Below are 23180 nucleotides of genomic sequence, written 5' to 3' on the forward strand. Positions count from 1 at the left end.
AAACAAACCATATCACCATCAGAATCCTCCTCGCCAACTTCCTCCTCAGCGCCAGCTACACCAGTATCCTCATTCTGTTGTACTTCAACAGTGACATCTTCAATTTGCATATCAGCAAGTGGACTGTGGGTGCCCCTTTCAGCACTTGCAGGGGGCGTGCAAATGGTGGAAAGAGCCACCTCTTCCCGTCCAGTGCTGGGAAGGTCAGGCATCGCAACCACCACCACACTTGGACTCTCCTTGGGGATTTGTGATATCTTCTTAGAACGCACAGTTATTCGCTGTGCTTTTGCCAGCTTAACTCGTTTGATTTTTTTAGTGGGAGGAGGGCTTCCATCGTCATGTGAAGCTGAACCACTAGTCATGAACATAGGGAAAGACCTTAGCCATTCCTTGCCACTCCGTGTCGTAAATGGCATATTGGGAAGTTTACGTTTCTCTTCAGATGATTTAAATGTTTTTTTCAAGGTCATTTTCCTGAACTTTCTCATTTGGGATTGTATGTGCCCTCTACTATGACATTGGGCATTGGCCTTGGCAGACGATGTTGATAGCATGTTATCGTCTATGTCATGACTAGTGGCAGCAGCTTCAGCACTAGGAGGAAGTGTTTCTTGATCTTTCCCTATTTTATTTTTATCGGAGAAAGTTTGGTCCTCCATTTATGTTATATTGATGTATACGTGCGGCTAAGGCGCACACAAACACAGAAAATAATTTTTTATTTTTGTTGGAGACTAGTGCACTCTGTGGGTTACATCACCCTTTAAGAAATGAGCCATCCGGCCCTTTACTTATGGGACACAGGCGCACGCTTGGCGCTGCTCCTTTGTTGATGCACGTGCAGCCACAGTGCACACAAGTCACAAACACAGAAAATATATTTTTTTTTGGTTTGGACTGGAGTGTACTTTGGGGGTTACAGCACCCTTTAACGGTCAAGCCAGCCGGCCCTTTACTTATGACACAGGCGCACGCTTGGCACTACTTTGTTGATGCACCTGCGGCTACTGCGCACACAATTCACAAACACAGAAAAATATATTTTTTTATATTGTTTGGAGTGCACTTTGGGGGTTACAGCACCCTTTAGCGGTCAATCCAGTCGGCCCTTTATTTATGGGACACAGGCGCACGCTTGGCACTACTTTGTTGATGCACGTGCGATTACTGCGCACACAATTCACAAACACAAAAAAATATATTTTTTTATTTTGTTTGGAGTGCCCTTTGGGGGTTACAGCACCCTTTAACGGACAAGTCAGCCGGCCTTTACTTATGGGACACAGGCGCACGCTTGGCGCTGCTCCTTTGTTGATGCACGTGCAGCCACAGTGCACACAATTCACAAACACAGAAAAAATATTTATTTTTTTTGCACTTGGGGGGAGCACCCCTGACGGACAGAGCACCCCCTGGACAACACTACAGCACCCCTTTAGGACTGGGACACTGCACAGGACTTTGGAGTGGACACAGCCCCTATGGACAACTGACTGCACAACACAGTCCAGCCAGCCCCTATGGACTTTGAAGTAGTGGACACAGCCCCTATGGACAACAGCAGCACAGCGCAGCACAGCACAACACTACACTGCACTACACTACACTACACAGCCCAGCCAGCCCTAACTCCCACCTTCCCTCTTAACTGTCCACAGCCGAGTGAGAAAATGGCGCCGACGCAGGTACCTTATATAGGATCCAAAACCCGCGAGACCCGGAATGCGGGATGATGACGTTTTGCCTCGATTTCAGATCCGAGTCAGGCGGGAAAAGTCGAGCCTGACTCGGATCGGCGTCGGATCGGGGGGGCTCGGGGGGCGGTGTAGTGTAGTGTAGTGCAGAGTAGTGTTGTGTTGTGCTGTGCTGTGCTGTGCTGCTGTTGTCCACTACTTCAAAGTTCATAGGGGCTGGCTGTGTTGTGCTGTGCTGCTGTTGTTAATAGGGGCTGTGTCCACTACTTCAAAGTCCATAGGGGCTGGCTGGACTGTGTTGTAAATTAATATTTTATCTGTGCTTGTGAATTGTGTGCGCAGTAGCCGCACGTGCATCAACAAAGTAGTGCCAAGCGTGCGCCTGTGTCATAAGTAAAGGGCCGGCTGGCTTGACCGTTAAAGGGTGCTGTAACCCCCAAAGTACACTCCAGTCCAAACCAAAAAAAAAAATATTTTCTGTGTTTGTGAATTGTGTGCGCAGTAGCCGCACGTGCATCAACAAAGTAATGCCAAGCGTGCGCCTGTGTCATAAGTAAAGGGCCGGCTGGCTTGACCGTTAAAGGGTGCTGTAACCCCCAAAGTACACTCCAAACCAAATAACAAAATATTTTTTCTGTGTTTGTGAATTGTGTGCGCAGTAGCCGTACGTGCATCAACAAAGTAGTGCCAAGCGTGCGCCTGTGTCATAAGTAAAGGGCCGGCTGGCTTGACCGTTAAAGGGTGCTGTAACCCCCAAAGTACACTCCAGTCCAAACCCAAAAAATAAATATTTTCTGTGTTTGTGAATTGTGTGCGCAGTAGCCGCACGTGCATCAACAAAGTAGTGCCAAGCGTGCGCCTGTGTCATAAGTAAAGGGCCGGCTGGCTTGACCGTTAAAGGGTGCTGTAACCCCCAAAGTACACTCCAGTCCAAACCAAAAAAAAAAATATTTTCTGTGTTTGTGAATTGTGTGCGCAGTAGCCGCACGTGCATCAACAAAGTAATGCCAAGCGTGCGCCTGTGTCATAAGTAAAGGGCCGGCTGGCTTGACCGTTAAAGGGTGCTGTAACCCCCAAAGTACACTCCAAACCAAATAACAAAATATTTTTTCTGTGTTTGTGAATTGTGTGCGCAGTAGCCGTACGTGCATCAACAAAGTAGTGCCAAGCGTGCGCCTGTGTCATAAGTAAAGGGCCGGCTGGCTTGACCGTTAAAGGGTGCTGTAACCCCCAAAGTACACTCCAGTCCAAACCAAAAAAATATATATTTTCTGTGTTTGTGAATTGTGTGCGCAGTAGCCGCACGTGCATCAACAAAGTAGTGCCAAGCGTGCGCCTGTGTCATAAGTAAAGGGCCGGCTGGCTTGACCGTTAAAGGGTGCTGTAACCCCCAAAGTACACTCCAAACCAAATAACAAAATATTTTTTCTGTGTTTGTGAATTGTGTGCGCAGTAGCCGCACGTGCATCAACAAAGTAGTGCCAAGCGTGCGCCTGTGTCATAAGTAAAGGGCCGGCTGGCTTGACCGTTAAAGGGTGCTGTAACCCCCAAAGTACACTCCAAACCAAATAAAAAAATATTTTCTGTGTTTGTGAATTGTGTGCGCAGTAGCCGCAGGTGCATCAACAAAGTAGTGCCAAGCGTGCGCCTGTGTCATAAGTAAAGGGCCGGCTGGCTTGACCGTTAAAGGGTGCTGTAACCCCCAAAGTACACTCCAGTCCAAACCAAAAAAATATATATTTTCTGTGTTTGTGACTTGTGTGCACTGTGGCTGCATGTGCATCAACAAAGGAGCAGCGCCAAGCGTGCGCCTCTGTCCCATAAGTAAAGAGCCGGCTGGCTCATTTCTTAAAGGGTGATGTAACCCACAAAGTGCACTACTCTCCAGCAAAAATAAAAAAATATTTTCTGTGTTTGTGTGCGCTTTAGCCGCACGTATATATCAATATAACATAAATGGAGGACCAAACTTTCTCTGATAAAAATAAAATAGGGAAAGATCAAGAACCACTTCCTCCTAGTGCTGTTGCTGCTGCTGGGAGTTGTTCATCATTACAGAGAGGAAGTAGGAACACCACCACTTTTACTAAACAATTGACCCTCCAACAGTCCCTAGCGATGAGGATGAAGTACGACAGCAGTCATCCTGAAGCAAAACGTATAACTGAGGCCTTGACTGCTATGTTGGTGTTAGACGTGAGTCCGGTATCCGCCATTAGTGCAGTGGGATTTAGACAATTGATGGAAGTAGTGTGTCCCCGGTTCCAAATCCCGTCTAGATTCCACCTGCATCCTCAAAGCAGCAGCGACAAGCGTGCGTCTGTCTGTTAAAGGGTGGTGTAACCCTCAAAGTGCGCTCCACAAACAATAAAAATATTCTTTTTTTTTCTGTCTTTGTGAATTGTGTGGGCTGTAGCCGCACCTGCATCCTTAAAGCAGCAGCGACAAGCGTGCATCTGTCTGTTAAAGGGTGGTGACACCCTCAAAGTGTGCTACACAAACAATAAAAATATTGTTCTTTTTTTTTCCGTCTTTGTGAAATGTGTGGGCTGTAGCCGCACCTGCATCCTTAAAGCAGCAGCGACAAGCGTGCGTCTGTCTGTTAAAGGGTGGTGACACCCTCAAAGAGTGCTACACAAACAATAAAAATATTGTTCTTTTTTTTTCTGTCTTTGTAAAATGTGTGGGCTGTAGCCGCACCTGCATCCTTAAAGCTGCAGCGACAAGCGTGCGTCTGTCTGTTAAAGGGTGGTGACACCCTCAAAGTGTGCTACACAAACAATAAAAATATTCTTCTTTTTTCTGTCTTTGTGAATTGTGTGGGCTGTAGCCGCACTTGCATCCTCAAAGCAGCAGCGACAAGCGTGCGTCTGTCTGTTAAAGGGTGGTGTAACTCTCAAAGTGCTCCAAAAAATAAAAAACTATTTTTTTCATGTGTTTGTGACTTGTGTGCGATGTAGCCGCACTTGCATCCTCAAAGCAGCAACGACAAGCGTGCATCTGTCTGTTAAAGGGTGGTGATACCCTCAAAGTGTGCTACACAAACAATAAAAATATTCTTCTTTTTTCTGTCTTTGTGAATTGTGTGGGCTGTAGCTGCACTTGCATCCTCAAAGCAGCAGCGACAAGCGTGCGTCTGTCTGTTAAAGGGTGGTGACACCCTCAAAGTGTGCTACACAAACAATAAAAATATTCTTCTTCTTTTTTTTGTCTTTGTGAATTGTGTGGGCTGTAGCCGCACTTGCATCCTCAAAGCAGCAGCGACAAGCGTGCGTCTGTCTGTTAAAGGGTGGTGTAACCCTCAAAGTGCGCTCCACAAACAATAAAAATATTCTTCTTTTTTTTTCTGTCTTTGTGAGTTGTGTGGGCTGTAGCCGCACTTGCATCCTCAACGCAGCAGCGACAAGCGTGCGTCTGTCTGTTAAAGGATTACATCGGTGACAGCATCCAAGTAGGCATGTCAGACAGTCCGTACCTGTACTGGCAGGAAAAAGAAGCAATTTGGAGGTCCCTGTACAAACTGGCTCTATTTTACCTGAGTTGGCCCCCCTCCAGTGTGTACTCCGAAAGAGTGTTTAGTGCAGCCGGGAACCTTGTCAGCGAAAGGCGTAGGAGGTTGCTTCCACAAAATGTGGAGAAGATGATGTTCATAAAATGAATTATCAACTCTTCCAGGGAGACCAGCCTCCAGAACGTACAGAGGGACCTGTGGTTGTGGATTCCAGCGGGGACGAATTAATACTCTGTGAGGATGAGAATGTACACACTGAAGAGGGTGAGGAATCGGTGGATGAGGAGGATGAGGATGACATCTTGCCTCCGTAGAGCCAGTTTGTGCAGGGACAGATTAATTGCCAGCTTGTTTTGTGGGGGCCCAAACGAACCAATCATTTCAGCCACAGTTGTGTGGCAGACCCTGGCGCTGAAATGATTGGTTTGTTAAAGTGTGCATGTCCTGTTTATACAACATAAGGGTGGGTGGGAGGGCCCAAGGACAATTCCATCTTGCACCTCTTTTTTTTCTTTGCATTATGTACAGTTTGGGGCCTAGTTTTTCAAACTGCCATCCTGTCTGCCACTACAGTGTCACTCCTAGATGGGCCACGTGTTTGTGCCACCCACTCGTGTCGCTTAGCATAGTCATGCAGCTACCTCGGTGTAACCTTTTGGACATAAAAACACTATTGTGAGGTGTGAGGTGTTCAGAATAGACTGGAAATGAGTGGAAATTAAGGTTATTGAGGTTAATAATAGCATAGGAGCAGAAAAACCTACAAATTCTGTGATTTTAGCTGTTTTTATGCTTTTTTTAAAAAAAATACAGATCCAAAACATAAAACCCAGAACCCAAAACACGGAAGGGTGGTTTTGGCAAAACCAATCCAGATCCAAAACACGAAGAAAGATCCAGATCCAAAACCAAAACACAAAACACGAAAAGTGGCCGGTGCACACCCCTAATACATATATATATACATCTAGATCGCTACTCATCCACTTGCTATATATATATATTATATATATATTGTATAAATAAATTCTTGAATAGGCGGCACTCTGGTGACTTTCAAAGAATACTCTGAACCCCACAAATTGCCGTCTATTCAAGAATTTATATGTTGTATTTTCCTCTCTGCACAGGGTCGGTAATGGAGGGGGGCACCGGTGTATGTACAGTATATATGCTGATGCTGTATATATGTGATGCCGAGTTGGACAGCATTGAGGAGCTTGGACTCTTGCAGCTATGTGGTGTGTCTGCTCCATAACTGTATATTTAGTTCGCTACTATTCTTCAGTGTGCATCAGCCTACACGTGTTGCAAAAGATGCGCATATCTATACTTGTGAACAACTCTGTGGCCTCAGGCCCTGATTCAGAGCCGGACGCTCTGAAAGAGCGCTCGCTCTGAATCAGGGCCGGCCTTTTTTTTTTTTGTGTTGCGGCCTCCTGGCCGCTCGCTAAGCTGTGGGTGACCACCCACAGCTTTAGCGAGCGGCCAGCTGATGGTCGCGCAGGACGAGACCATCACGACCATCGGAGCTTGCGACGAAACCCTTGTGGTAGGGTCTCGTCCATCGCAAGCCCCAGTGAGCTTCTGGCTCTAATAGAGCCGGAAGCTCACTACTGAGGCCGCCCCCAAACTGCAAGCGTTCCGTCTGGAATGCCTCCGTTTGGCCGGCCACCCCCCCTGCCCGCCTCCAGAACGGGGCGTGCTGGAAATCATAGTCGACAGCCTCCCCGTTTTGGTGCGAGACCCATAGCGACGGAACGCCCGTCGCTGGCCGGGTCTCGCGCATGCGCAGTGGGGGACCATCGACCCGCTTGCGAGTGCTGTGCACTCGTGAGCGGGTCTGAATCAGGCCCTCAGTCCCATCAACCCACCCTCACTGAGCTGTGACTATATGGGAGCGCCCTGTTAGAGTACTGTTACACATATTCAGCCATAAGTGAAGATGCACTTGAAACACACACAGCTCTGCATCATTTGTATCCCTATACACTTTAGAGTAGGGATGAGCGGGTTCGGTTCCCTGAGAACCGAACCCACCCGAACTTCGGGGATCCGGGGCGATCCGAGCCCAAGCTCGGATCTCCCTGTCTGCCCCGGATCCCTCTCCCGAGGCAAAACCTCGAGATCTGCTGTCGGATCTCGAGGTTTTGCCTCGAGCGGCCATTTAAAAAAAAATGCCTTTGCCTTTAATGGGCAAAGTGCTGATTGGCTGACAGAGCCGTCTGTCACGGCTCTCAGCCAATCAGCATTATGGTGCTCATTTGCATGTAGCACGGACTCGTGAGATCCGTGCTACATGCATCTGTGTGATTGACAGTGACACAGAGCACAGATGGGTCAGTGAGACCCGTCTGTGCTGCTGTGTATTTCAATGACACAGATGCACGCACGGACCAGGAGATCCGTGCTACTTGCATCTGTGTCATTGACACAGAGCACTAACGGGTCCGTGAGACCCGTCTGTGCTGCTGTGGTAAATAAAAAAAAAAAAACCTGTGTAAAAAGAGAAAAAAATGGCGTGCCCCCCCCCCAAAAAAAAGAGCAACCAGCCCCGGGCATTAGTGACCCAGTGCTGGGTGTGCTTAAATACAGGGGACAAACGACATAGGGGTCCCCTGTACTTAAACACAACCAGCACCGGGCTAGTCAGAACCAGAGCTGGTTGCCAAAATACGGGGGACAAACGACGTAGGGGTCCCCCGTATTCTGCGCAACCAGCTCTGGGCTCTGATCCGGTCCTGGTTCTGGAAATACAGGGGAAAAAAATGAGTAGGGTTCCCCTGTATGTTCCAGAACCAGCACTGGACTTTTTCTAGCGGGGGGCTGATGCCACAGCCAGGGGAGCCCTTTCACCGGGCCCCCCAGCCGCAGCATCAGCCCTGACCGCTAGTCAGCCCAGGCCGGGGATCCCTGGAGAGCTGGGGACCCCCCCAATAAAGGGGTCACCCTCTCCAGGGCACCCCAGGCCCAGGCTGATAGCCCGGGGCTATCCCCGCCACCCCTGGTGGCGGTGGGTGGCGGGTTGATTGTGTGGTGTGGTGTAAATAAAGAATATCAAACATTGTCTTTACAAGTAGAACTGCAAGTCCCAGCAAGCCTGCCCCGCATGCTGGTACTTGGAGAACCACAAGTACCAGCATGCAGGGCATTAAGGGCCCACTAGTACCTGTAGTTCACCTGTAAAAAAATGTTTAAAAAAAACACAGGACACACACACCGTGACAGTATAAGTTTATTAAACATACATACACACACACACACACACATGTACACATACTCACCTATGTAACCCTGTAGCATCGGTCCACTTGTCCGGTAAAGTATCCATAGGGGACCTGTGAAAAAAAACATACTCACCATCTCCTATGCGAGGTTCTGTCCTCTTCGTTCCAAAGTAGGCATCCCCGGACTTGGCAAAAAAAAACAAACGAAAACGCGATCCACGAACTTAGTACCGTTCTATAGAACGGTACTTCCCGAATGAGAGCTTAGCGGCGGGGTATCACCATGGAAACCCCGCTGCTAAGCGTTCATTGGCTGAGAGAGGCCATCTCCCGTCTCTCTCAGCCAATGAACGGCTCCCTCCATTGTAGTCAATGCTGGGAGCCGCAAGGTTATTAAAGTTTACCCTGCGGTTCCCACCATTGACTACAATGGAGGGAGCCGTTCATTGGCTGAGAGACGGGAGATGACCTCTCTCAGCCAATGAACGCTTAGCAGCGGGGTTTCCATGGTGATACCCCGCCGCTAAGCTCTCATTCGGGAAGTACCGTTCTATAGAACGGTACTAAGTTCGTGGATCGCGTTTTCGTTTTTTTTTTTTTGCCAAGTCCGGGGATGCCTACTTTGGAACGAAGAGGACAGAACCTCGCATAGGAGATGGTGAGTATGTTTTTTTTCACAGGTCCCCTAGGGATACTTTACCGGACAAGTGGACCGATGCTACAGGTTACATAGGTGAGTATGTGTACATGTGTGTGTGTGTATGTATGTTTAATAAACTTATACTGTCACGGTGTGTGTGTCCTGTGTTTTTTTAAACATTTTTTTTACAGGTGAACTACAGGTACTAGTGGGCCCTTAATGCCCTGCATGCTGGTACTTGTGGTTCTCCAAGTACCAGCATGCGGGGCAGGCTAGCTGGGACTTGCAGTTCTACTTGTAAAGACAATGTTTGATATTCTTTATTTACACCACACCACACAATCAACCCGCCACCCACCGCCACCAGGGGTGGCGGGGATAGCCCCGGGCTATCAGCCTGGGCCTGGGGTGCCCTGGAGAGGGTGACCCCTTTATTGGGGGGGTCCCCAGCTCTCCAGGGATCCCCGGCCTGGGCTGACTAGCGGTCAGGGTTGATGCTGCGGCTGGGGGGCCCGGTGAAAGGGCTCCCCTGGCTGTGGCATCAGCCCCCCGCTAGAAAAAGTCCAGTGCTGGTTCTGGAACATACAGGGGAACCCTACTCATTTTTTGTCCCCTATATTTCCAGAACCAGGACCGGATCAGAGCCCAGAGCTGGTTGCGCAGAATACAGGGGACCCCTACGTCATTTGTCCCCCGTATTTTGGCAACCAGCGCTGGTTCTGACTAGCCCGGTGCTGGTTGTGCTTAAGTACAGGGGACCCCTACGTCATTTGTCCCCTGTATTTAAGCACACCCAGCACTGGGTTACTAATGCCCGGGGCTGGTTGCTCTTTTTTGGGGGGGTGCACGCCATTTTTTTCTTTTTTTACACAGGTTTTTTTTTTTTTTTTTTACCACAGCAGCACAGACGGGTCTCACGGACCTGTCATTGCTCTGTGCCAATCACACAGATGCATGTAGCACGGATCTCCCGGGTTCGTGCTACATGCAAATGGGCACCATAACGCTGATTGGCTTCCTGTCTGCCACTGCAGTGCCACTCCTAGATGGGCCACGTGTTTGTGCCGCCCCCTTGTGTCGCTTAGCATAGTCATCCAGCTTCCTCGGTACAACCTTTTGGCCTAAAAACAATATTGTGAGGTGTGAGGTGTTCAGAATAGAGTGGAAATGAGTGGAAATTAATGTTATTGGGGTTATTAATAGCGTAGGAACAAAAAAAGGCCCATTTATGTGATTTTAGCGTTTTTTTTTTATTTTTTAAGAAAAAATCCAGATCCAAAACACAAAACCCAGAACCCAAAACACGGAAGGGTGGTTTTGGCAAAACCAATCCAGATCCAAAACACGAAGAAAGATCCAGATCCAAAACCAAAACACAAAACACGAAAAGTGTCCGGTGCACACCCCTACTTTAGAGTATTAGCAGAGGGCCTGATTCAGAGTTGTATGCAATACCAATGTTTACGGAGTGGAGGGATTATCGGTAAACCAGGGCCACTGTCTTGTACTTGCCCCCCAGGCTAAAATACAGGGATACAGGGACCATTCCTGTGACCATTATACAATACAGGGATTATTCTCGTTACTAAGATACAGCACAGGTACATTTCTCGTGACAGATATATAATAAAGGGAGCATTCTAGTGACCAATATACAATGCAGGGACCATTCTAGTGACCAATATACAATGCAAGGACAATTGTAGTGACCAATATACAATGCAGGGACCATTCTAGTACCCAATATATAATAATATTTTATTATTATTATCGTTTATTTATATGGCACCACAAGTGTTCCGCAGCGCCTTACATAGTACAGAAACAAGTGACCAGTGACTTACAGTACAATACAATACAGGACAAGGATAATATACATTGCTACATTTGCGACCATAACACCCATATAAGCAACAGAGTGTAAGTAACCAAGTGTTAGGTGCCCTAGTGGGGAGTAAGAAGTAGATGAAAGTAGAGAACAGAGAAGCACAAGAGGGTAGAGGGCCCTGCTCGCAAGAGCTTACATTCTAAAGAGGAGGAGCAGACAGACAGGCATGACACAGATGGGGATGCAGACAATGGACCTCATTCAGACCCGGTCACAAGCGCTGAGCGCTCGCAACCGGGTCGATGTTAAGGCCCTGAGCATGCACAGCGGCCGCACTGCGCGTGCGCAAGCCCCGGAGCGAGAGAGAAATTCTCTCGCTCTGGAGCTCACTACAGAAGGGGCGGCTGTCGATGTTGATCGACAGCTCGCCCCGTTTTATAGGCAGGGCGGGGGGGTGGCTACACAAATGGAGGCGTTCCCAAGCGACCGCCTGCCGTTTTGTGGGCGGCCGCACTGACATCAGCAGTGATGTCAGTGGGGAGCTTCCTGCTCGATCAGAGCAGGAAGCTCCCTGGGGCTTGCGGTTGCCGAGACCCAAACTTAGGGTCTCGTCGCAAGCCCCGATGGTCGCGATGGTCTTGACCATCGTGACCATCAACCTGTTCGGTCGCTAAGCTGTGGGTGGTAACCCACAGCTTAGCTAGCGACCATGAGGCCGCACTAAAAAAAAAAAGCAGCTGCCCTCATTCAGAACGAGCGCTCGCTTCCTGCGACCACCTCTGAATGAGGGCCAAAGTTCTAGTAACAGGTATATTCTACTACTTGTTAGGGAACAATGAGCAAACAGCCCAGTTAGAATATCTGCATTATGCTCATAGGCTATGAAGCTGCAGTACATGTACTGTTTTCACTGATAAGTTCAAAGGCGATGGAACGGCAAATATCTATCAATTAAAAACCTCATATGAGAACTTATAGGCCACAGTCAAGCAAGAGTTCAACACATCTAACAATGGCAGCAGCAGTGAAAGTGTGACATACATGTTTTTACTCACTGACTAGTTAGAATATAGTTTAGGAAAAACATTGTAAATGTAAGCAGCTACATAAGATCCTGGAATTGGGACTGGCTCTTTAACAGAGCTATGTCCACTGTCACACATATAGCCGCACTTAGGGGCATATTCAATAACCCGCGGGACTTCTCCCGCGAGTAATTGAGGGGTGAAAGTCCCACGGCGCGGGGTTAAGCTATTCAATAGAATAGCTTTTTCCCCGCGTCAAAAAACAGGACTTCCACGCAAGAACACACTGATTCCGCGAGAACTGCGGAATCAGTGTGTTATTCTTGCTCACGCGAGGCCGAATAGGGCGGCCTCACGCTGATTTTACCTTGCACCTACATGAGGTGCGAGGTTAAGTCAAACAGCGGGGACTCGCGCGCGGGGTCTCAGGGACACCCGCGTGTGGAATCCCCGCTAAATGAATCCCGTCCAGCGCGCAAATTAGCCGCTGGGTAAGCCCCGCGGCTGATTGAATATGCCCCTTAGACATTTTTGCACACTGGGCACCCTGTCCTTAAGAATTATTCTTTAATTTCACCTAACATACTTATTTTTCTAGCATAAGGGAGGAGAGACTTTAGATCATTCAAACAGTGGCCAGTAACTGGTATATAATATAATACACAGAGAGTGTTGCAGTGACCTCTATTGTAATACAGAGAAAATTACGGCAGCCACCATATAGAGCAAGGAACATCATAGAGACAGCCATATAATGCTGAGAATATTACTGTGACCACCATATACTGTAGAGAACATAACAGTGACAGCCATATAATGCTGAGAATATTACTGTGACCACCATATAATTCAGAGATCATAACAATAGCCACAAGATAATGCAGAGAGCATTACAGTGACCGCCATATACAGTAATGCAGAGAACTTCATAGTGACCAGCAAATAATGCAAAGAACATCTCATTACAAATATATAATGCAAAGAGTGTCGCAGTGATCGCCATATAATATGGAGAGCATTGCAGTGACCGCCATATAATACAGAGAGCATTACTGTGACCGCCATATAATACAAAGAACTTCATAGTGACCAGCATATAATGCAAAGAACATTTCAGTTTCAAGCATATAATGCAGAGAGCATCACAGTGATCGCCATATAATATGGAGAGTATTGCAGTGACAGCCATATAATACAAAGAGCATTGCAGTGACTACTGTATAATGCAGAGGTTTACAGTGACCAACATAAAAAGAATAGAACATTGCAATGACCTCTGAATAATGCAGATAAGTTCACAGTGACCGCCAGATAAGGGAGCATTGCAGTGATGAGCCATATAATGCAGAGAGGTTCCCAGTGACCGTCAGATCAGGGTTCATCGCAGTGATGTGTCAGATAATGCAGAGAGGTCACAGTGACCGCCAGATAAGGGAGCATCGCAGTGATGCACCATATAATGCAGAGAGGTTCCCAGTGACCTGCAGATCAGGGAGTGTCGCAGTGGCTGCCAGACAATGCAAAGAGGGTCGCAGTGACTGTCAGATCAGGGAGTGTAGTAGTGATGTGCCATGTAATGCAGAGAGGTTCCCAGTGACCGTCAGATCAAGGAGCGTCGCAGTGATGTGCCATATAATGCAGAGAGGTCACAGTGACCGCCAGATAAGGAAGCATCGCAGTGATGTGCCATATAATGCAGAGAGGTTCCCAGTGACCGTCAGATCAGGGAGCATCGCAGTGATGTGCCATATAATGCAGAGAGGTTCCCAGTGACTGTCAGATCAGGGAGCGTCGCAATGATGTGCCATATAATGCAGAAAGGTTCCCAGTGACCGTCAGATCAGGGAGCGTCGCAGTGATATGCCATATAATGCAGAGAGGTCACAGTGACCGTCAGATCAGGGAGCATCGCAGTGATGTGCCATATAATGCAGAGAGGTTCCCAGTGACCATCAGATCAGGGAGTGTCACAGTGATGTGCCATATAATGCAGAGAGGTCACAGTGACCGCCAGATAAGGAAGCATCGCAGTGATGTGCCATATAATGCAGAGAGGTTCCCAGTGACCATCAGATCAGGGAGCATTGCAGTGATGTGCCATATAATGCAGAGAGGTTTCCAGTGACATTCAGATAAGGGAGCATCACAGTGGCTGCCAGACAATGCAAAGAGGGTCGCAGTGACTGTCAGATCAGGGAGTGTAGTAGTGATGTGCCATGTAATGCAGAGAGGTTCCCAGTGACCGTCAGATCAAGGAGCGTCGCAGTGATGTGCCATATAATGCAGAGAGGTCACAGTGACCGCCAGATAAGGAAGCATCGCAGTGATGTGCCATATAATGCAGAGAGGTTCCCAGTGACCGTCAGATCAGGGAGCATCGCAGTGATGTGCCATATAATGCAGAGAGGTTCCCAGTGACTGTCAGATCAGGGAGCGTCGCAATGATGTGCCATATAATGCAGAGGTTCCCAGTGACTGTCAGATCAGGGAGCATCGCAGTGATGTGCCATATAATGCAGAGAGGTTCCCAGTGACCGTCAGATAAGGGAGCATCGCAGTGGCTGCCAGACAATGCAGAGAGGTTCGCAGTGACCATCAGATCAGGGAGCATTGCAGTGATGTGCCATATAATGCAGAGAGGTTTCCAGTGACATTCAGATAAGGGAGCATCACAGTGGCTGCCAGACAATGCAGAGAGGTTCGCAGTGACTGTCAGATCAGGGAGCATTGCATTGATGTGCCATATAATGCAGAGAGGTTCCCAGTGACCGTCAGATAAGGGAGCATCGCAGTGGCTGCCAGACAATGCAGAGAGGTTCGAAGTGACCATCAGGTCAGGGAGCATTGCAGTGATGTGCCATATAATGCAGAGAGGTTTCCAGTGACATTCAGATAAGGGAGCATCGCAGTGGCTGCCAGACAATGCAGAGAGATTCGCAGTGACCATCAGATCAGGGAGCATCGCAGTGATGTGCCATATAATGCAGAGAGGTTCCCAGTGACCGTCAGATAAGGGAGCATCGCAGTGGCTGCCAGACAATGCAGAGAGGTTCACAGTGACCATCAGATCAGGGAGCATTGCAGTGATGTGCCATATAATGCAGAGAGGTTTCCAGTGACATTCAGATAAGGGAGCATCACAGTGGCTGCCAGACAATGCAGAGAGGTTCGCAGTGACCATCAGATCAGGGAGCATTGCAGTGATGTGCCATATAATGCAGAGAGGTTTCCAGTGACATTCAGATAAGGGAGCATCGCAGTGGCTGCCAGACAATGCAGAGAGATTCGCAGTGACCGTCAGATCAGGGAGCATCGCAGTGATGTGCCATATAATGCAGAGAGGTTCCCAGTGACCGTCAGATAAGGGAGCATCGCAGTGGCTGCCAGACAATGCAGAGAGGTTCGCAGTGACCGTCAGATCAGGGAGCATCGCAGTGATGTGCCATATAATGCAGAGAGGTTCCCAGTGACCGTCAGATAAGGGAGCATCGCAGTGGCTGCCAGACAATGCAGAGAGGTTCGCAGTGACCGTCAGATCAGGGAGCGTCGCAGTGATGTGCCATATAATGCAGAGAGGTTCCCAGTGACTGTCAGATCAAGGAGCATTGCAGTGATGTGCCATATAATGCAGAGAGGTTCCCAGTGACCATCAGATTAGGGAGCATCGCAGTGATGTGCCATATAATGCAGAAAGGTTCCCAGTGACGGTCAGATCAGGGAGCGTCGCAGTGATATGCCATATAATGCAGAGAGGTCACAGTGACCGTCAGATCAGGGAGCATCGCAGTGATGTGCCATATAATGCAGAGAGGTTCCCAGTGACCATCAGATCAGGGAGTGTCACAGTGATGTGCCATATAATGCAGAGAGGTTCCCAGTGACCGTCAGATCAGGGAACATCGCAGTGATGTGCCATATAATGCAGAGAGGTTCCCAGTGCACGTCATATCAGGGAGCGTCGCAGTGATGTGCCATATAATGCAGAGAGGTTCCCAGTGACCGTCTGATCAGAGACTGTCTCAGTGATGTGCCATATAATGCAGAGAGTTTCCCAGTGACCGTCAGATCAGGGAGCATCACAGTGATGTGCCATATAATGCAGAGAGGTTCCCAGTGACGTCAGATCAGGGAGCGTTGCAGAGATGTGCCATATAATGCAGAGAGGTTCCCAGTGACGTCAGATCAGGGAGCGTTGCAGAGATCTGCCATATAATGCAGAGAGGTTCCCAGTGACGTCAGATCAGGGAGCGTTGCAGAGATGTGCCATATAATGCAGAGAGATTCCCAGTGACATCAGATCGGGGAGCGTTGCAGAGACTGTCATATAATGCAGAGAGGTTCCCAGTGACCGTCAGATCAGGGAGCGTTGCAGAGATGTGCCATATAATGCAGAGAGGTTCCCAGTGATCGTCAGATCACGGAGTGTACAGGGATGTGCCACATAATGCAGAGAGGTTCCCAGTGATCGTCAGATCAGGGAGCGTGCAGTGAAGTGATGTGCCATATAATGCAGAGAGGTTCCCAGTGATCGTCACATCAGGGAGCATTGCAGTGATGTGCCATATAATGCTGAGAGGTTCCCAGTGATCGTCAGATCAGGGAGCATTGCAGTGATGTGCCATATGATGCAGAGAGGTTCCCAGTGATCGTCAGATCAGGGAGCGTGCAGGGATGTGCCATATAATGCAGAGAGGTTCCCAGTGATGTCAGAACAGGGAGCATCGCAATGGCTGCCAGATAATGCAGAGCATTGCAGTAATCGCCATATAATGCAGAGACCAACAGAGACCCACGTATAACACAGATATTATGAATATCCTCTAACACACAATAATAATCCCCCCCCATAAACACACGTTATTACACCAACCCCAGCACAGACAGTATTAAACCCCCCCCACAGAAAACAAATAAAAGCAACTCCACCTCTCCCCATTACATAAGTATTTCATCCCCCACCCCCTCAAATATCATTTAAACATTTCATATCTCCACTGACACTTACCTGTCTGGAAGGATCTGTCTGGTCCCTGCGGAGCTCCAGGTACAGGAAGAGATAAAAGAGATCAAATGGACTTGAGGTGGTGGAGACTTGGGGTGAGGGGGCGGGGTCTTGGGCAGGGGCAGGAGGAGGAGGATTAAAATAGCCAGGTAGGGCAGGAGAGGGGGCGGGCCTCCTTGTAAGGGGGTGGGATAGGAACAAGTTTAGAATAGCCAGAGAGGGTAGAGGAGGGGACGGGATCTTGCCCGGGACACTGGGGAGAGTGGAATCAGTACTGACAGACAGGAGATAGCAGGGGTGGAGACTCAGGGGTGTCTCAAGCAGGGAGGGACTGACACAGACTCATCTTAGGCAGGAAGCAGGTAAAGTACTGTGTAGGGCAGACCGCTATCACTAAGGTCTGCCCTACACTTGTGGGGCCGAGGGACTTGTCCACCCCTTGGCTACTGTTGGCACTGTCGGGTGGCGACCCCCCTTTGGTCGGCACCCCTGGCGAGTGCCATCCTGGCCAATGGGTAGATACGCCCCTGGTCAGGGGGCGCTGTTTGGGCCTGTCAAATTTCTGTTTATTATCATTCTTGCTTCTTGTAGCTTCCTCTTATTTCATCCCCAGCATCTCCTGGCCTCTCCTATCTCTTTTCTGGCCTTTCCCCATGAAGCCATGGCCCTTTTTTGGGTACATTATGTCCCTTTGAAAAATGAGGGGGCACCAATGCTGTTTCTGGCACAGGGCAACAAAAAGTCTAGTTACGGCTCTGCTCCCTCCCAAGTGCCAAAAAAATATTAGTTAATCAATCAATCAGTTTTTTTTGTGTGTGTTCACGTTAGCCATGGCATCACAAAATGCCTCTGCTGAGATTTGCATAAACATTTTCAAAGGTGAAAATAGAGGATATGGTTTAAAAATGGAATAAAGCAGCTAAAACTGCGTTCTCTGATTATAGTGTCCCTACTCCCTACCCATGGCCCCTCTACCTGACTTTCAGTGAGTCAGAGGAGCAACTCCATGCAGCCATATTCCAGAGTGCAGCTGCTCCTCCTGTAGTCCAGGTCAGAAGATGTGTAGGGGGTGTGGTGATGATATGGACTAAAAATGGAGCTCACATCCACTAAAGTGGACAATGAATCCCCAATCTAACAGGGAGCGCAACAGTAATTTCTACACAACACAGGATGGAATGACGATATAGGCTTGGGTGATGGTATAATCTGGAGTGATGTATACATGATCTTCTTCACACAATATTAATTTGTCCCCGCTGGAATCCACCATTACAGGTGCCTCTGTAATTTTTGAATGTAATTGACAGTAAAGGTCGTTCTCGTAGAATTTGTATTTCATTTTGATGGACATCATCTTTTCCACATTTTGGAGAAGTAGTCTCAGGCCGATCACTGACAAGGTTTCCGGCTGTGCTGAAAACTCTTTCTGAGTACACACTGGAAGGTGGGCAGCTCAAGTAAAGCAAAGGCAGTTTTATGTGTAAGGGCCTCGAAAGGGTATATTTATTTACTAAAGTTTCTAAAAATGAAAAGTGTTCATGTTGCCAATAGCAATCAATCAGATCCTGTCTATCATTTTGTAGAATGCAATAGAGAAATGATAACTACAATCTGATTGGTAGCTATGGGCAACACGAACACTTTTTAGAAACTTTAGTAAAACTAAAATTACCCCCAAATTGCCTCTTTTTCCTACCAGTAGTTATTTACATGTATCTCTTTATTTTCAAATCTGTGTCCGTTGGGAAGAAAAAACAAAGTCTTCATCCCTTCTGGGATGAAAATCCACTCTCAGCAAACAGGCATGGCGCTCAAGAATTCCCAAGAAAGACACAACGTAAAACTTAAACTGAAATGTTGCATTCAATGCTCTGTTCCGCTTGTTCACATTTCTAAGTAATATGGTTAAGTGGACAGTGGGAACAATGGCAATTTGAAGGCCACTAACTAACTCTGTTTTTTTTAATGTCCCTGTACAGGTTGGGAAATGCCTTTACTTCCACTAATCCAAAGGATTATTTAAATCAATTGTTTTTGGAAACACTCTTTGGTCCCCTTCTGGGATGAAAATCCACTCCTAGCCACAGAAGCAGGCGCAGGATTCTCAAGAAAGACGCAATGTAAGACCTAAATCAGGGGTAGCCAACCTCGGTCCTCGAGGGCTACTAACCGTTCATGTTTTCCAGACCACCTAGCTGGTGCACAGGTGTATTCCTTAATCACCAATACATTTGTAAAGATCCACAGGTGGAGTTAATTATTACAGTTATTATTCTGTGAGGAGACCTGGAAAACATGCACTGTTGGTAGCTCTCAGGGTTGGCTAACCCTGCCTTAAATCATAGATCTTACGCTTGAGGCCACTAACTAACTCTGTTTATTTTAATGTCCCTGTACAGGTTGGGAAATGCTTTTTCATGTGGAAAGCACTACTAGAAGTCTTCCTGGTCCCCTTCTGGGATGAGAAAATCCACTCCCAGCAACAGCCATGCTCAAGGATTATTCTGTGGCAAGGACTGATGTGAATGTGTAAAAGATTTTTTTGTAAATGCCTCCTCCCCTCCTCATCTCCCTCATAAGTTTTCTTCAGAATCAAATTATGAAATAAAATTTACTACCAATCAACCCTTCCTGTCCCTGCCCTGCCTTCAACTGCATACATACTCCAACTCCCTCAGGCCTCTCTTGAATCATAAAAGTGTTTCCTGATGTGCCATGTTTGAAGTTGAACTGTTTGTGCCGCCCACTGCTGCCGCTTAGCTTAGTCAGCCAGCTAGCTTGGTGCAAATGTTGGGCCTAAATTGGATGAAAACAATATAGTGAGCTGTGAGGTGGTCAAAATTGACTGGAAATGAGTGGAAATAAATGTTATTGAGGTTAATAATATTGTAGGAACAAAACAGGCCCATTTTATGTGATTTTAGCGATTTTTATGATTTTTTAAGAAAAAATCCAGATCCAATACCAAAACCGAAAAACAAAACACGGAGGTGAGGTTTTGGCAAAACCAATCCAGATCCAAAACCAGAGGAGGATCCAGATCCAAAACCAAAACATGGGGGTAAGTGCACATCTCTAAATAACATATGCTGGAATGGATATGACATTTCTTTCTCCACGGGGCACTTTGAAAGAAATTTTTATCTTTTGAACGTTTGCCGCTCTAATAACTTATATTAGTGCTGCTACCTAATCTGTTCTTACCCGTCTAAACTTCACTAACTTACTGTATCTTACATCTACACCTGCAATGGAAGCTACAGCCACCGGAAAAGACTGACAAACGGAGATCCAGGCTCCTCACAAGTGGGTAGAGCTGAGATATCATGACCTTCGCACAGCAGAACAGGTGTTCCAGTTACAGATCCCCTGTGCTTACCATTCCGGTGGTAAAACATACGGTCATCAGGGGAGACCACCACATGGAGCCTGACAGGTATAATTCTAATACTAGACTCCTTAACATTGGACGCATAGCATAAGGGGTTTTTACAGTTAAACACTCCGTTTGGAATATTATCAGCTCCCCGATCAAGGATAGAGCTATGTCTCTCATATCCTCAGAGCTCTGAATATATTTACAGGACAATTCTGAAAAGGGCTCTGATAAAAGCACCTTACAGGTATTCATCTATTGCAGCACTAATATATACTAATCCTTTGAAGAAAGAGAAATACAGTGATACTATTGTGAATTGATACACTGTTAAAAGTCCATGTGCTTTATACGGGTGCCATTATTTTAGATAGAGGAGAATAATATAATACACACTGTTGGAGTATATATGTTTTATACTGATTAATCTCAGCGATTATATTTTATTTTAATAAATCAGAATTTATAGCAATAAATAATTGATTCGTATATGAAGTTTTAGTGAACGTGTCAATTGTATCCACTCCTTGGTTCAAAAGCTGCTATACACATTGTTACTTATTTTTTACCTTGGGGCTGACTAAAGGCCCCCATACATCAGCAATCGATTCTGGCAATTCTGCAATTTGCAGATCAGGGCCGGATTAAGTTCTGTGGGGGCCCCTGGGCAACAAACTTGTGAGGGCCCCAATCAATAAAATTATACACAGTATATATGTATATATACTGTAGATATATGCACACACACACACATATATATTATATATTTATGTGTGCATGTGTGTGTGATTAACCTTGGTGTTGGTGAGTGCCCATATGTGTGTACATTTTATTTATATATATATATATATATATATATATATGTACACACACATATACTTATACTGTGTGCATATATATATATATATATATATACAGCATAAGTATGTGTGTATGTATACAGTGTGTGTGTGTGTGACTGTATATATATATATATATACACACACACACACATACAGACAGTATAAGTACAGTATGTGTTTGTATGTATACAGTGTATGTGTGTGTATGTATATATATATATATATATATATATACACACATACAGACAGTATAAGTACAGTATGTGTTTGTATGTATACAGTGTATGTATACCTTTCTGCTATCTTCTGCTGACTGCTCTTCTGCTCCTCGGCCAGACGAACAGGGAAACGCTGAGGCAACTGCTATGCTTCTCTGAGACCAGTCAAAGTCTCCAGTCAAAGTCTCACGAGATTTGACATAATCTCATGAGACTGTGACTGTCTCTGCAGTGAGTCACTGTCCTCGGCAGCCGCTGTGTAAGGGAACAGCTGAGCTGCCGAGGACCGTAGCAGTTTAATGAGTAGAAGCGCCAGGACCGGGTACAGTGTGTGGGTGCCCCTGGACGATCGCCCCTGTCGCCCTGCCCTTAATCCGGCCCTGTTGCAGATGATTGTATAAAAATATCTTCAATGTATGGGCTTCACAGATCGCAGATTGCATCCAAAAAGTGATTGGAATTGTTAAATCAGATTGTCCAACATGTTGGATTTCACAGATCAATTGGGACAGTAGATTGCTAGTGTATGGAGATGATCAGCAGATTTGCAGACCATTACAAGTAAAATGATGGGCCTTTCAAGATTGGCAGATCTGTGTTTGCTGAAAATGATCTGCCAATAACTGAAAAAGATCTGTAATGTATGGGCGCAGATTGCTAGATTGGGAAATCCTAAAATCGGGCAATAAATCGTCAAATTGTTCAATTGTGGTTTTCAGATTGCTGATGTATGGGGGCATTTAGGCTTGTTTCTGCATTACTGGGTCTAAAAGAATTGCCTACAATTAATGAGACCTCTATCATGACTCCATCTGATAAAGTCACCATTCAAAGAATGCTTGAGGACTATTTTAATGATAACGGCCAAATTGGCATGTAAGACAGTCCGTTTGAGTACTGGCAGGAAAAAAAGGCAATCTGGAAATTGTACGGGGTCGGCGCACATCCCTACTTATTAATGTACTAAATGGACAGTACTGGAAATTAGTCTAGGTCATATTGACCAAGTAAGACTGTGTAAATTGGAGTCAGTGTAATCTAATGGGTCTATTCATCAAAGTTCTGTTTTGCATTTGATTTTATGTTCAATTTAGCTCAGCTGAAATCAAATCAAATCAAGATATCGCTGACAAAATCCCACATTTACAGAAATTTGATTCTGTAAGCGTTTTCTAAATTGTATTTGATGTGGTAAGATTTTGACTAGTGATTTCTTAAACACAGAATCGAACTCAAAATCACCCAAAATAATAGATCTGGCAATTTTAGCATGAGCAGGTGCCAGTTACACAGAAACATGCACAGACCTGTGAGATCCGTGCATCTTTCTGTGTGAAAAAAACTCATTAAAAGTGTAAAATAAAATTAAAATCCACATGGGGTATCCCTCTAAATGCACAACCAGCACCAGGCTTTTCTGAGCCGGTCCTGGTTTGAAAATACAGGGGGACAAAAGATGTAGGGTTCTCCCATATTTTCAACATCCAGCACCGGGCTCAGTGAGTCCTTGTACGGGGAACAAAATTAATAGAGTCCCCTGTATTTTCCAAAACCAGCATTGGACTCTTTTTTAGTGGGGGTGTAATGTTGCTAGCCAGCCCAGGTTAAGGTTCCCTGGGGAAGTGGGGACCCCCCTTGGAATGGGGGATATACACTCAAATGAGGATGTGAAGTATGTGGAAAAACCATATCAATTACAAAGACGTATAAAGTAATTATGTTTATTGATATTAAAATCTCTAAATCCCAATTAGGGATGGCTGTATGTACCCCAATCACCTTCTCACTGTGCGGGATGAGATGCTCTTTCA

The 23180-nt window shown here is 46.6% G+C and overlaps 1 protein-coding gene across 1 annotated transcript in view; it reads right to left on the reverse strand.

Moving 5' to 3' along the window:
• Nucleotides 1–23180, reverse strand: part of LOC148477622 (interferon-induced GTP-binding protein Mx3-like) — a 123788-nt gene that overhangs the window by 59797 nt on the left and 40811 nt on the right. The gene's annotated exons all lie outside the window — the stretch shown is intronic.

The sequence above is a fragment of the Taudactylus pleione genome, unplaced genomic scaffold (genome assembly GCF_031769625.1).
Source record: "Taudactylus pleione unplaced genomic scaffold, aTauple2 ptg000704l, whole genome shotgun sequence".
In the NCBI taxonomy this organism is placed as follows: Eukaryota; Metazoa; Chordata; class Amphibia; order Anura; family Myobatrachidae; genus Taudactylus; species Taudactylus pleione.